The following is a 13273-nucleotide window of genomic DNA, read 5'->3' as shown; positions in this document are numbered from 1 at the left end:
AGTCTCCTCTAAACCAATGAGCCTAATGTGTACTCTGACTGCCAACGGTTCTCTGGGGCATCAGGTTAAGAAAGATACACAAGAGAAGAGGAAGAGGCCTTATATTGAGTCAGACCACTGATTCATCCAGTTCAGTATTGGTTACATTGATTGGCAGTAGGTCTCTTAGGCCTTGGGCCTCGTTCCCAGTCTCAGGTGAAGATGCTGAGGGATGGAAGCTGGGACCTACTGCTTGCAAGACAGACATTTCACTATTGAGCTATGATCCTTCCCATCACCAGCTAGTAGACACCAGAGTCTTTGGCATGAGATCTGCCCCTGAGCTACAATCCTGCCTCAATACTCTCAATGGGTACCAACGATGGGATGTGGCTTAGAGTAAGAAGTGGCTCTGTACGCCATTCGGTTTCCTTTTTTTAAAAGGGGCTATAGAGCACAGTTCAAGAATGGAAAGTTCAGCAGCAGATAACCATCATTTCTACTGCATTGATTCATTTCTCAAAAAGGGAATTTCTAACCTCCCCCCCCTCCGGTTCTGTTTTAACTTCAGACCTTTGTAGCATGAAATGCTGAAAACAACGCCCCCCCCCCCGTCCCAGGCGCCCTGTGAAAAAGTTGGCAGCATCTGAATCGGGCTGTGCTGACCAAACTATACTGTTCCCTGACGAAGGAGCAAAAGACTATTTAGGATACAAATCTGTCAAGTTTGGAATATTCCCCCCGCCCCTCATCTCTCTCCATAGAGTTCTGTAAAACGATTGGCGACAATGGCACTTCAGTATTTTCCCCAAGAATGGCTCGCTTGTTCTCTATCTTGGAGCCACAGAGAAGCATATGTGCAATTATTCCCTTCCTTAAACAATATTCAGATTCTTCAATGAAAAGAGTTTCCCACATCAGTGTGATGCCCACACAACTACATTTGAGAGTGAATGAAAAGACGGGCTATCAAACCCAGAATATGTTAACCTCTCCCTGGGCTCAGTCGGCTTTTTATTTTGAATCTGTGCGGGGGAAAGAAAACAGGGAACACTAGTGAGGATTTGGGTCTGTGTGTGTGTGTGTGTGTGTGTGTGTGTGTGTGTTTTGTTCTTGGAAGGCAAACATGATGCTTGCCGAAACAAACAAGTTAGCAAAATTCTACTGTTGGACTGGACGGAGAAATAAGATGAGGGCTTCTCACGTCTTGGAAAGGCATTTCGGCTTATCAAAATTGAATCATTTTAGTTATTTAAATGTTCTAAAGGAATCTACAATGTTTGCTTCCTACCTCAACTGTTGGAGGCAATATGTCTCTGAATGCCAGTTGCACTCAGCTTCTACTTTTGGCCTTCCCATCGAGGCATCGGGTTGGCCACTGTGGCAACAGGATATTGGACTAGAGGGACCACTGGCCTGATCCAATATTTTAATGTTTTGGGTTGTTGTTGTTGTTGTTGTTTTTAATGAGATGGATAAATACTTTGGGAGCAATAGCTCAAAGGCAGTACATATATTTTGACATAAGAATATAAGAGGAGCCTGCTGGATCAAGCCAATGGCCCATCTAGTTAAGCATCCTGTTCAGCAAAACATGAACACAAGAGCACTCTCATAGAATCATAGAATCATAGAGTTGGAAGAGACCACAAGGGCCATCGAGTCCAACCCCCTGCCAAGCAGGAAACACCATCAGAGCACTCCTGACATATGGTTGTCAAGCCTCTGCTTAAAGACCTCCAAAGAAGGAGACTCCACCACACTCCCTTCCCATGGTTTCCAGGAACTGGTATTTGGAAGCATTAATTTCTCCAACTGTGGAGGTAGAGCATAATCATGGCTAGTAGCCATTGATAGCCCTCAGCCATCCAAGTTGGTGGCCATCAATGCCTCCCAGGGGAGCAAGTTCCATAGTTCAACTATGCACTGCAAGAAGAAGTATTTTTTTTTAATCTGTCCTAAATCTTCCGACATTCAGCTTCATTGGATAACCATGAGTTCTAGTGTTATGAGAGAGGGAGAAAAGTTTTTCTCTATACACTTTCCCCATGCCATGTATAATTTTAATAGGATTAACAGAGTTCTAATAGGTTTGTGAGAAAGGACTTTCCCTTGCAGAAGCCATGCTGGCTCTGCTTCAGCAGGGCTTGTTCTTCTATGCGCTTGGTTATTTTACCTTTAACAATCCTTCCTACCAATTCTTCAGGGACAAACATTAAGCTAACCAGTCTGTCATTTCCAGTTGCCCCTGGGATTCCTTTTTAAAAATTGACGTTTCATTGGCTACTTTCCAGTCCTTGGGTGCAGAGGCTGATCCAAGGAACAAGTTACAAATTTAAATAGAAGATCAGCAATTTCATATTCGAGTTCCTTGAGAACTCTCAGGTGGATGCCATCTGGACCTGGCAATTTGTTGGCTTTTATTTTGTTTATTAGGCCTAGAACTTCATCTCTCATCACCACTGTATGTCTTAGTTCTTCAGACTTGCCTCCTGCATAGACTAGAGAGTGGCCATTTCCATGAATGATCTCCACATCATAATTGTGTGGGAATTAGAAGCTGTGTATGAAGAGGCCACCCTTCTCTTTTGCTTTGTTTTTGAAACTCAAAGGCTCCCTGGGAAGAAGGCGAGAGGGGGGGAGAGAGAATAGGGAAAACACACTGTTGCTGTCAGCATGGTTGCAGCGTAACTCCATGATAGAAGTAGTGATATGGGGCAGATTTGTTGCTATGGGGAAAGTGCTAAAAAAAGGCTCTCCCGCGCGCTCTTGTAGAGCTCTGATCCTCTGGGTATTTTACATACACTTTCCTGCTGAGGACATTCGGAATTATACCTCTGATTCTAAATTGCTTCAACTTTGAAACATATGGTCTAGGGTTCGCTTCACTCAGAAGCAACCGTCTGCAACTGAGCCGTGCCAAATTCTCGCTATGTTTATTATTTTCCTTTTTTCCTTTTTTTTAAAAAAGGGGGGAGGTTAGGGAAGGAGGAGGAATTCAGCGCATTATATCAGAAGCCACATGGAAGAAATGTGGCGGAAAACAAAACCACAAAATACAGGGAAATCACAGCTAATTCAGGACAGTTCACTCTCTAAACGACAGGTACAGGTGAGAGCTTGGAGCTAAGCACATGCTTAGCACAAAAGCCCAAGGTCCAACCCCTGACATTTCCATTTGTAAAAGAATGAGGTGTCAGGCTTTGGAACCCCTGGGGAGGTACCCCCAACCAGAGTCAATGCTGGACCTTGATGGCTATGCTTCACCTCCAGGGGTGTGCCAAGAGTCAGCTGCCAAGAATCACAAGTGGGGAGTGTGCTGCTGTGCTCAGGTGCTGCCTGGGGGCTTCCCTTTGAGATATCTGGTTGGTCAACAGGACAACAAGATGCTAGGCTAGATGGGCTCTTGGTCTGATCCAGCAGGCGACATAAGGTGTCCAGGCTCACAAAGTTGTCCTGCATTATTGCCTTCATCATGACAGCAATTGTTTTACTACAACATTAATGATCTTTGTATCCGTCTGTCTGTCTGTCTGTCTGTCTGTCTGTCTGTCTGTCTGTCTGTCTGTCTGTCTATCTATCTATCTATCTATCTATCTATCTATCTATCTATCTGTACTCCTCTTCTTTACAAAGAGGAGTCAGAATGTCAAAGGATCAAGTTGACTAGAGACTTGGGAGCCAGGGGGTGGTGGCAGCAGTGGAAGACACAACGCCCCATGGCAAAAGGGCAGATGGGATTTCCACACACCAGGTTCTTCTTTATTCCAAATGTCAAGGGCAGTGCAAAATGTATTTTTAAAATGTGTTTTTGTACCGTTTCCTCTCCCTGTTCCTGCTCCCCCACTCCTCTTTTGGGCTGGGCTTTGTATCCAGAGGGGCCCATTGTCTCTCAGAAGAGTTTCAGGGGCTTCCTTTGTGCAACGTGACAAAAAGGGAGAGGAGAGAGTACTGGACCTCCATTGTTCCTGCGCGGGCTGCAAAATTTGATCTGGAATTAGGTCCTCGGGGCAGGGGCTCTTCAATAGCCAGTTTTTATTTAGTGCCAGCATCTTAATCACTTCTCGGGCTTGCAGCAAGCGACCGACATAATGTAGCCTCTATGCTCGCCAGAGCTTCTCGCGTATCCCAAAGGCCAGCAAACTTGAATTCAAGGATATGTCATCTGCCCAACATTAGTCTTCTCTGCTTCCTGTCTGCTCGCAAAGATGGATCGCTGGAACAACCATCAAAAGAAAAGGCCGAACCTCTGAATTTCCTCATTGTGGCAACTGCTCTCATTAAAACCCTCCCCAACATTATCGAGCGGAATGGTGCCATATTACAAGCAGGCTCACGATCTGAAGCAGCTGCAGCAGCAGCAGCAGAGGGTATAGAAAGCGCCACATTTTACAAGCGCCACAGTTCATTTTGCACTTAGCAAGGAACCCACCCTTCCGTGTGGCACTAGCAGCTACTCTCTGGAACTCCCTGCCTATTTATATTAGGCAGGGCCCTTTGCTGTATTGTTTTCAGGGCCTGCTCAAAAAAGAAATTGGTCAGGTAAGCCTACCCAGACATGTAATTTTAACCTATAATTTTATTTTATTACTGCTTATATTTTGAAATGTTTTTGGCTAAACTGTTTGGTTTTATCAGTATTTTTAATGGGTATTTTCTATTGCTTTAGGTGAGCAGCTTAGAGGTTTGTGCCTATTAAAGGTATATAAATCCTGTTAAATTAAAAAAATGGGGGGGGGGTGTAACATTAAAAAAACCATTATCTCAAACAGCAGTTATTTATGCCAGCCTTAAAAAATGAATAGTGAAAGACTTCGTCCCAACAGAGGATGCAGAAGCATGTAAGTGAACTGGAGTTAAGTTTACTTTCCCTTGAACTGAAAGTGCTGAGACGCACTTTACTGTCTGAAATTATACTGGAGTAAGCTACAGCCGTTAGGAGTGGGAAGGTGCAAACACGTCCTTTGATAACCACAGAGGCATAGCAGAAGGAACACCAGGATCCCAGGGAGGAGACTGTGGCCTTCTTGGTCCTCCTGCTGCTATGAGCAGAGCCACAGTTTGCCTTAGTGTGCCATCCAAATCCAAGCTCATGGGTTGTCTTCCTCTAAACTACAACCCGCACTTAGCCACTGACAGCTTACCCCAGACTGTGATTTGATCCTGCCATCAGGTATATAACGCTCAACAGAACTGCTGACCTTGTTGAATCACAACTCACACAAGTATTGGGAACTGATTTGGAAATTTATCTGCAGGACTGGTTTGACACGCACCCATCAGAAAACCCAACCCTGGTTGACTTCTATAAGTTGTCTGTATTGTCTGTACAAAGTCCTGAATAGCTCCAAGATACCATGCTGGATCTTGGCACACATTTTCATAGAAGTCTTCTAAACAAATATTTTAGAAGAAAATCACACACACTGGGGCAAAAGGAGGCTGTTATTTTTAACATTGATATATGTGATTCCTTGAAGGGCTCCTTCCTGTTTTTTCAGCCCTTTAACTTCCATGTTCTATTCTAGAGACACCAATGTGGGAATTAAATGTTAAGAAAAAACCCAGGCCCAGAATATTATGGAAAAAATCAACCAGCAAACATAAAGGTCCTTTAAAAGTCCATGTGTCTTGATGTTTCCGAACTGGTTCACACGACCCTGGTGTTATTTTTAGAAAAGGAGCTGTTTCTACTTGGATCCACAGTGATACCTTGTACCCAAATGGCTCGTTTGCACAAATAATCCAACAAGAAGTGTTGACTTAAAAAATAGAGCACCGGAAGAGGAGAAAGCTTCTCCTTTGTAAAAAAAAAAAGTTTCCGGAAAAGCTGTAAACAAAGGCTGGTTTGGCTTTGGACAGGAGCCTCTGCCGAGATGTTGAGGCCGGAAAATATATCAAGCCACACAGAGTGAGGAAATGTTTGTGAAACAGTTAGTAAATCACAGGCAACAAGGTCACCATGTTTAACAGCAGGAGCAACACTTTGCCAAAACTCCCGCTGCGAAAGGGCATAAATATGCATTGCGACTTACGGTGTTCCATCTTTCCCCTCCCAACTTACGCTTATGAATGTTGCCTTCCTAAAATATGTGAAATTCAACCAGGTTTAACTGACAGGTAAACTCAACATGGATCCCAAGGTAACATCTAGGCAGCTTCTCACCCCGCCAACAATAGAACGCTGAAGTTAAAGCAACTGAGTGAAGTATCTGTCAGGAGAGCAGGAACACCAAATACAGAACGACCTTCTCAATGATGGTGACATGGCTTAATGTTCCATATGGAGATTTATACTCATAGCAGGAAAGTTCTGAATTGTTTTAAAAAAAAGTTTGCACAAGTTAGGTTCACTGTGTCGCAAAGGACTTACAAATCTAGGGAAGTGCAAAAAACACAAGGAGGAGCTTGCTGGATTGGGCCAAAGGCCCCTCTTGTCCAGCACCCAGTTCTCACTGTGGCTAACCAGCTGTCACAGTGAGATGCCCATAAGCAGGATTTGGGTGCAACAGATAGTCTCCCAGCCTGCAATTCCCAGCTGCTGGAATTCAGAATTAGAGGCACACTGCCTTTGACAGTAACTGCAGCATCCCACCTCATGAACACATACAAAAATGAAGCCATCTGCCCATGGAGTTTGCCATTATTTTGCTAAAGAGTTTATTCCTGCAGTGGCTTCAGGACCAAGAAAAAGGACTTCTGTACTGCCCAGGCTGCCAGCTCAGTAGGAAGAAAACCAGGAGCGCGTCACCCGATGGGAAGGAGCCACAGCTATAGCCTCCCAGCAACAGCGTTAAGTGAGGCAGTGGTGAGAGTGGGGCATGTAGATGCACTGAACTGACTCAGCTGCTACACAGTGGAGGGTGATACATTAGGGCAAATGTGCCACTGCTCCACCAACTTCAGTCTGCCCTTATCTTGCCCCTGCTTGCATCCAGTTCAGGGTGTGGCATTGCTTGTCAGCTTCCTCCTCTCCCTAATTATTATTTATTGAATTGGAAGCCCAGCAAACATATCCTCAACAGAACAATTATTTCTTTTAGAGGATTCTAAAAACATTTGGAACATTCCAAAACAGTCACAGTTGGCAAATTCTAAAAACTGTTAAAAAACCTTCTCTCAGCCAGTGATCTCGGGGTACCAGGAATAATGTCCTTCAGCCATCTAATGTCCGGGCAAACAGCAATGTTTTCAAATTTTGTCCTGGAAGTCAATAACGATGGAGACAGATGCACCTCACTGAAGAGGGCATTCCACAAATGGGGAACCACCACTGAGAAGGCCCTGTCATGGATCAACACTGACCAGACAGCCCCTGGTGGCATGTCCACCAATCAGGCCTCACAAGCTGATCATCGGGTCCAAGATTTCAGGGAAGGCACTCTTTACATAGGTAATTTTAGCACTGCCATTGTATAACACCCTCCTGGAAAGCAGCTCCACCCTACTGGGTGAGGGACTCCTGGAGAAAGCTGAATGGGCAGGGCAGGGATCCCAGAAGCAAATTACATTGCGGCTGCTGTTTGAAAGCAGCCCTGCAAGACTCTGCCTCCACACTAAAACGCACCAAAAGAAAAACTGCAATCAAATATCTAAGCTTGCTCTTTTCTGTCCTTGAAATTTTTAAAGCAAGAGGCTGTGTTCTTGCAAAAGCCAAGAAGGGCCTGATCGGGTGAAGAGATTGCGGCCTCCAGACAGGCCTGCCACGGTGTTTCCAATTTCCTTCTACAACAAGGCCCTAATGTTGAGGAGGAAGTAGGCAGATACCAAGGAATCAAGGAGGATAAAAAAGCACTAGACCTGTAACCTCCAGGGTCAAAGGGTTACAACTGCAGGGCCCAAGTGGAAGGTGGAAGGATGCCCTGCAGGTAGTTTTAAATTACTTCATCTGGCTGAACTCTGCCAAGAGGAATTGAGCAGGAAAGAAGAACATGCGCTGCCCATTAATGCACAACAGCCCAATCCCAGGCAAATCACCCTGGGAGTAATTCTTACAGAGCTCTGTGGGTATGTACCCAGGTCCACGTGCATCAGTGTTAGGCAGGTGTCTTCAATGGATTGTTTTGGGCACCTGCTAAAACATTTTTTTTAATGTTTAGGCTCACCACCCAGAGATGTATAGGTATATTTGTTCATCAGGTATATTTGTTTTTAAGCTGCAACGTGGACACACAATTTGATTATGTATACCTGCCTTTGAAACTGCTGGTTTTAACATACAACAGTTTGATTATAGAATCATAGAATCATAGAGTTGGGATAGACCACAAGGGCCATCGAGTCCAACCCCCTGCCAAGCAGGAAACACCATCAGAGCACTCCTGACATATGGTTGTCAAGCCTCTGCTTAAAGACCTCCAAAGAAGGAGACTCCACCACACTCCTTGGCAGCAAATTCCACTGTCGAACAGCTCTTACTGTCAGGAAGTTCTTCCTAATGTTTAGGTGAAATCTTCTTTCTTGTAGTTTGGATCCATTGCTCCGTGTCCGCTTCTCTGGAGCAGCAGAAAACAACCTTTCTCCCTCCTCTATATGTCATCCTTTTATATATTTGAACATGGCTATCATATCACCCCTTAACCTCCTTTTCTCCAGGCTAAACATGCCCAGCTTCCTTAGCCGTTCCTCATAGGGCATCGTTTCCAGGCCTTTGACCATTTTGGTTGCCCTCCTCTGGACACGTTCCAGTTTGTCAGTGTCCTTCTTGAATTGTGGTGCCCAGAACTGGACACAGTACTCCAGGTGAGGTCTGACCAGAGCAGAATACAGTGGCACTATTTCTTCCCTTGATCTAGATGCTATACTCCTATTGATGCAGCCCAGAATTGCATTGGCTTTTTTAGCTGCCGCGTCACACTGTTGGCTCATGTCAAGTTTGTGGTCAACCAAGACTCCTAGATCCTTTTCACATGTACTGCTCTCAAGCCAGGTGTCACCCATCTTGTATTTGTGCCTCTTTCTTTTTTGCCCAAGTGCAATACTTTACATTTCTCCCTGTTAAAGTTCATCTTGTTTGTTTTGGCCCAGTTCTCTAATCTGTCAAGGTCGTTTTGAAGTGTGATCCTGTCCTCTGGGGTGTTAGCCACCCCTCCCAGTTTGGTGTCATCTGCAAATTTGATCAGGATGCCCTTGAGTCCATCATCCAAGTCGTTGATAAAGATGTTGAATGAGACCGGGCCCAAGACAGACAGATTAGGTATATTCGTTTTTAAAAGTGCTAGTTCTATTTATGTTTCGATACATTTTAATGCCATTTTGATTCTATGTTGCTTTGCGTCACTCACCTAGATCATGGGTTTGTGTTGTTTTTGTGGATTAGGTGGCATATAAATCTTGTCAAATAAATAAGATATATATCTGCAGTCTTAAGACACATTCCAGAGGGGTTGCCATGTCTGTTGCAACTCATGCATTTTGCTAATGACTCTAAATAATGTCCATTTTAAGTAATGTAAAAAAATGATTACTATAAAAAACCTAGAAAGAGTAGGTATGGCTAGTGCAAGGAGTTGTTTCTGTGTAAACTGAATCCCCCCCCCATTGGGTGCCCCTCACAATCTGCTTTGGAGGGTTAGGAGAAAACCCAGAACAGATGGGGGAGTGCAGAGAGACGAGTGGGACTGCTTGTGCTAATGGGACAACTTCATTTGATACAACCCCACCCCCAATAATCTATTATGGGGGTGGAAGATAGATAATGACTTTTGATCCATTGTGTCCTAACACAGGCATTTCTGGGATGCTCCATTAAGCATTCTGTTAGGCATGCTGCCAAATTGGAACAGCGGCTTGCATTCAACTGAGGTGGGTGCCGTAAGTCTAGATGTTTCCTCTCAATGAGGCTCACTCTACCCAGCCATCATGTAGTCAGATGATAAGGCAGCTAGTAAAGTCAGTAATTATTGGAACAACCAAAGGTAAGGACCAGGCTTATGATGTCGTCAGTGGCAAAGTGATAAGCACCTCAAATTCAATTGTTTCTAAGGAAGGAATCAGCATTGGGTCAGGTGAACCATCATCCTTGCAGGGAGGACTCAACTCAGCAGAGATATATGTATCAGCATGTTCGCAGACAATGGCTTGCCCATCAGAGAATATATTTGTGATGGGTTAAGCTCTGGAATCCAGAAAGAGAAGCTTCATAAATGGAAATAGCTGAAAATAATTTATTGACACCACTGACACTAGTTTTCGACTGGGGGAGGGGAGGGTGGAATCTTTTTTGTGTGACCAAATCTCCAACACTCTTGCATGGCCTTGCATGAATGTAAGACAATAGTTTCCAAGTTGTGTTCCAGGAAAACTCTGGAGTTTCTTGGAAGGTGGTGCCTCTACGATAGGTGTGAGAAACCTTTGACTGTTCAGAAGCTGCTGAACTACAACTCCCTTCATCCCTGGACATTGCCCATGCTTGCTAGACCTGACAGGAGTTGTAGTTTAGCAACATCCAGAGGGCCAAAAGCTGCCCTCATCAGTTCTTATGAGATCAGCAATGGCAGATTGGTACATTCCCAGCCCTAAAGGGAGATGGTGGGGATTGAGAAAGTCAACAGAAGAGAACACCTCCTTTTGAAAGGCTTCCCCCGTGGAAAAGAGTTTTCAAAACCACGGCTCTCTCTTTTACTTCCCATGATGCCTGACCTTAAAGTGACCCCAGGGAAAAGAGGTAACATTTAACCTGGTCTGGGTCTCTATAAGAAGTGACCCAGCTCCATAATTTGCAATAGCAGAGAAAACGACTAAAACGGATCAGGTCTTCCAAATTCTAAAGCAAGGGAAACCGTGGCAATTATTTGTGGATGCTTCTGGAGGCTCTGCCCGCTGCAGACGCCAACATGGACTCTCATGTGGGTTCACTGAGACGGCCACGGGATTTGCCCAGGAACGATGTCTACGCGGCGCCTGGGCTTCCCCTTTGAAAGGGGCAGGGAGCACGGCAGACTCCGCGATAAGCACCCAAAAAGCCCCCTGAGCGCGAATACCAAATAAATGCAAGCCTTCCGCCTCGGAAACTTTTTGCTTATTTGATTAAGTTAGGTGAAAAACAGTGCAAACACCCTTGCAGCTCGACTTCCTCTTGCCTCTCCTGCTCTCTTTTCATTTCTAATGCAAATCGGAAGTCTACGTGGAGCAGCCTGGCTAGCCTCAGTCTAACCTCCCCATCTGGAAGGGAACTAACCAGCCTTCAGGCTACTCTCAACCCTTCCCAGCTGTTGGGTTAGGGTTTTTTTTAAAAGAAAAAAATTGTGGGCTCGAGAAAACATATTTATATAAATGATTGCCATATCCTTTGCCAGCTGTTGACCCAGCTCGTATCCCGACTGGGGCATGTTTTTCATTTTTCGCAGCCCCAGACTGGAACTGACCCGGACAGAGTTAGCACGCTAGGCAAACAGTCACCCGCGTTACAGCCATGACAAGTTAAGACAATGGGCGCACAGTGTGATCGAAGGGACCGGTGTTTCCCTTTGGGCTAATGTCACGAAATCCAGAGATGGAAGGATCAGTTTAAAAACATAAATAAAGAGACTTTGTGGTCCCCTCTTGGGCAGGTTCCCTTCAGTTTTGGACACTTTCAAAATATTGCCTTGTGTTACCGGAACAATAATGGCAACCCTCGTGCAATAGGTCCCAGTTCACATTAGCACAAAAGAGATCTCGAAATAATATTTTGCAGTTGAGGAAGGGGGGAGAAACCCAGTTCAGTTTGCAGGCAAAGGCGTTTGCACTTCCCAAAATGATGCGTGAACTGAAATAAAGTCATTTTCTGAAGTGTGCACTTCCCTGGATGTTGCTACGCAGCTCTCCAGCTAAGTAACAGATTAAAAAGAAAATGCATATACTAAAGTGTGCATGAAGATGCTTGGATTAGTGAAAACAAGATACAAAAAGGCATTACATGAGGGAATATCACTTTGCAAATAGGCATATATTAGAAAAAGTTGCATACAAAAATACATACGTTAGTTGAAATTCACACTAAAATTCCGATGGATTTTCATGAGGACTCTTTTTTTAAAAAAAAAGAAATTGGCAAACTGAATTGGAAATGTGGAGAGCTGAACTTAATATTGGAAAAATAAGACACTGAAACAAACAGAAATTGACAGATTCATCCCTAAATGTAAGCTGTCATTGTTCTTAATATTAAGTATTTTCTAGCTGCAACATTACTTATTGCTACTAAGCCTGGACCATCAGAGTATCAGTGTGTTGACCAGGAAGCAAATCTCACTAATTCAATGGGTTGTATTACTAAGTTAAGTGTACAGAGGACTGCAGGTTTAAATTGGTTTGATTTGTAGATTAGTTGGGTCAATTGGTGGGACTAAATTTTAATTGACAGAACCAAATTTTTATTGTTGAGGCTGACTGAAGGTCACTTTTTAATTTTTAAACCCACTCTGGTTCAGCTATAGGCTATCATTAACAGAGAGGGAAAATGAAAAATGATAGCATTTTCTTCTAACAATCATCATCATCATCACCATCATCATCATCACTGATTTATGAATCGCCTTCAAAACCACCATCTCAAGGCGATTTACACAGAAGTAAAAACAGCTACAACACAAAAACAATTACTTTTTTAAAAAGATTAAAACCCTAACAAGTAGACCTTGTTCCATGTATGCAGCAACTTAGTTGAATCCCGCCCAGTATTTCTAAAGAAGCACATATACCTACAAATTAACATATACAAATGTTATGTAAATTTATATGGGGGGGGCTGGGGCTACACTCTGGGAAGCAAGTGGCTACCCTCTTGCACCCTATCTCCTCTGAATCTTTCAAAAGGCTGTGAAAACACTGTATTTTTCCAAATCCTGTGCTGAGCTTGATTTATAATGTTATATATGTTGGTTTATTGACAGGAATCCGCCTCCAGGGGCATTTGTGTGGCAAAAAAGAGAGTAGCACATAAAAGTGTCAAAAAAAAAGAAAAGGATGATATCTAAGACAGAGTGGACCCATAGAAATCAATGGACTTAAGTTATATACATTTTAGTTACATCTAACTAAATTAGAGGAGACGTACTGAAATTGATTATACTAAATTAATCTTCCCCATTAATTTCAATGGGCCTGCTCTGAGAATGGCTAACAACACAACCCTCACCCTGTGTTTGACATTGGAGGCCCTTCTCCAAGTGCCATCTCTGAGAAAGGTGGCAACATGAGAACGGGCCTTTTCTGTGGCAACTCCCTGCTTACGGAATGCTTTCACCAAGGAGGTCTGCCTGGCACCATCACTATCTGCATTTAGGCACCAGGCAAAAACGCTTATCTTTGG

At 43.9% G+C, this 13273-nt stretch overlaps 1 protein-coding gene across 7 annotated transcripts in view; it reads right to left on the bottom strand.

The window, feature by feature from the left end:
* The window catches only part of BCAS3 (BCAS3 microtubule associated cell migration factor), a 470437-nt gene that overhangs the window by 141946 nt on the left and 315218 nt on the right, over positions 1–13273 (bottom strand). The window lies entirely within an intron of this gene.

The sequence above is a fragment of the Podarcis bocagei genome, assembly GCF_964188305.1.
Source record: "Podarcis bocagei genome assembly, chromosome: 15".
NCBI lineage: Eukaryota > Metazoa > Chordata > Lepidosauria > Squamata > Lacertidae > Podarcis > Podarcis bocagei.
The sequence above is the reverse complement of the archived record's forward strand: the minus strand, read 5'-3'. Positions and strand labels throughout refer to the sequence as shown.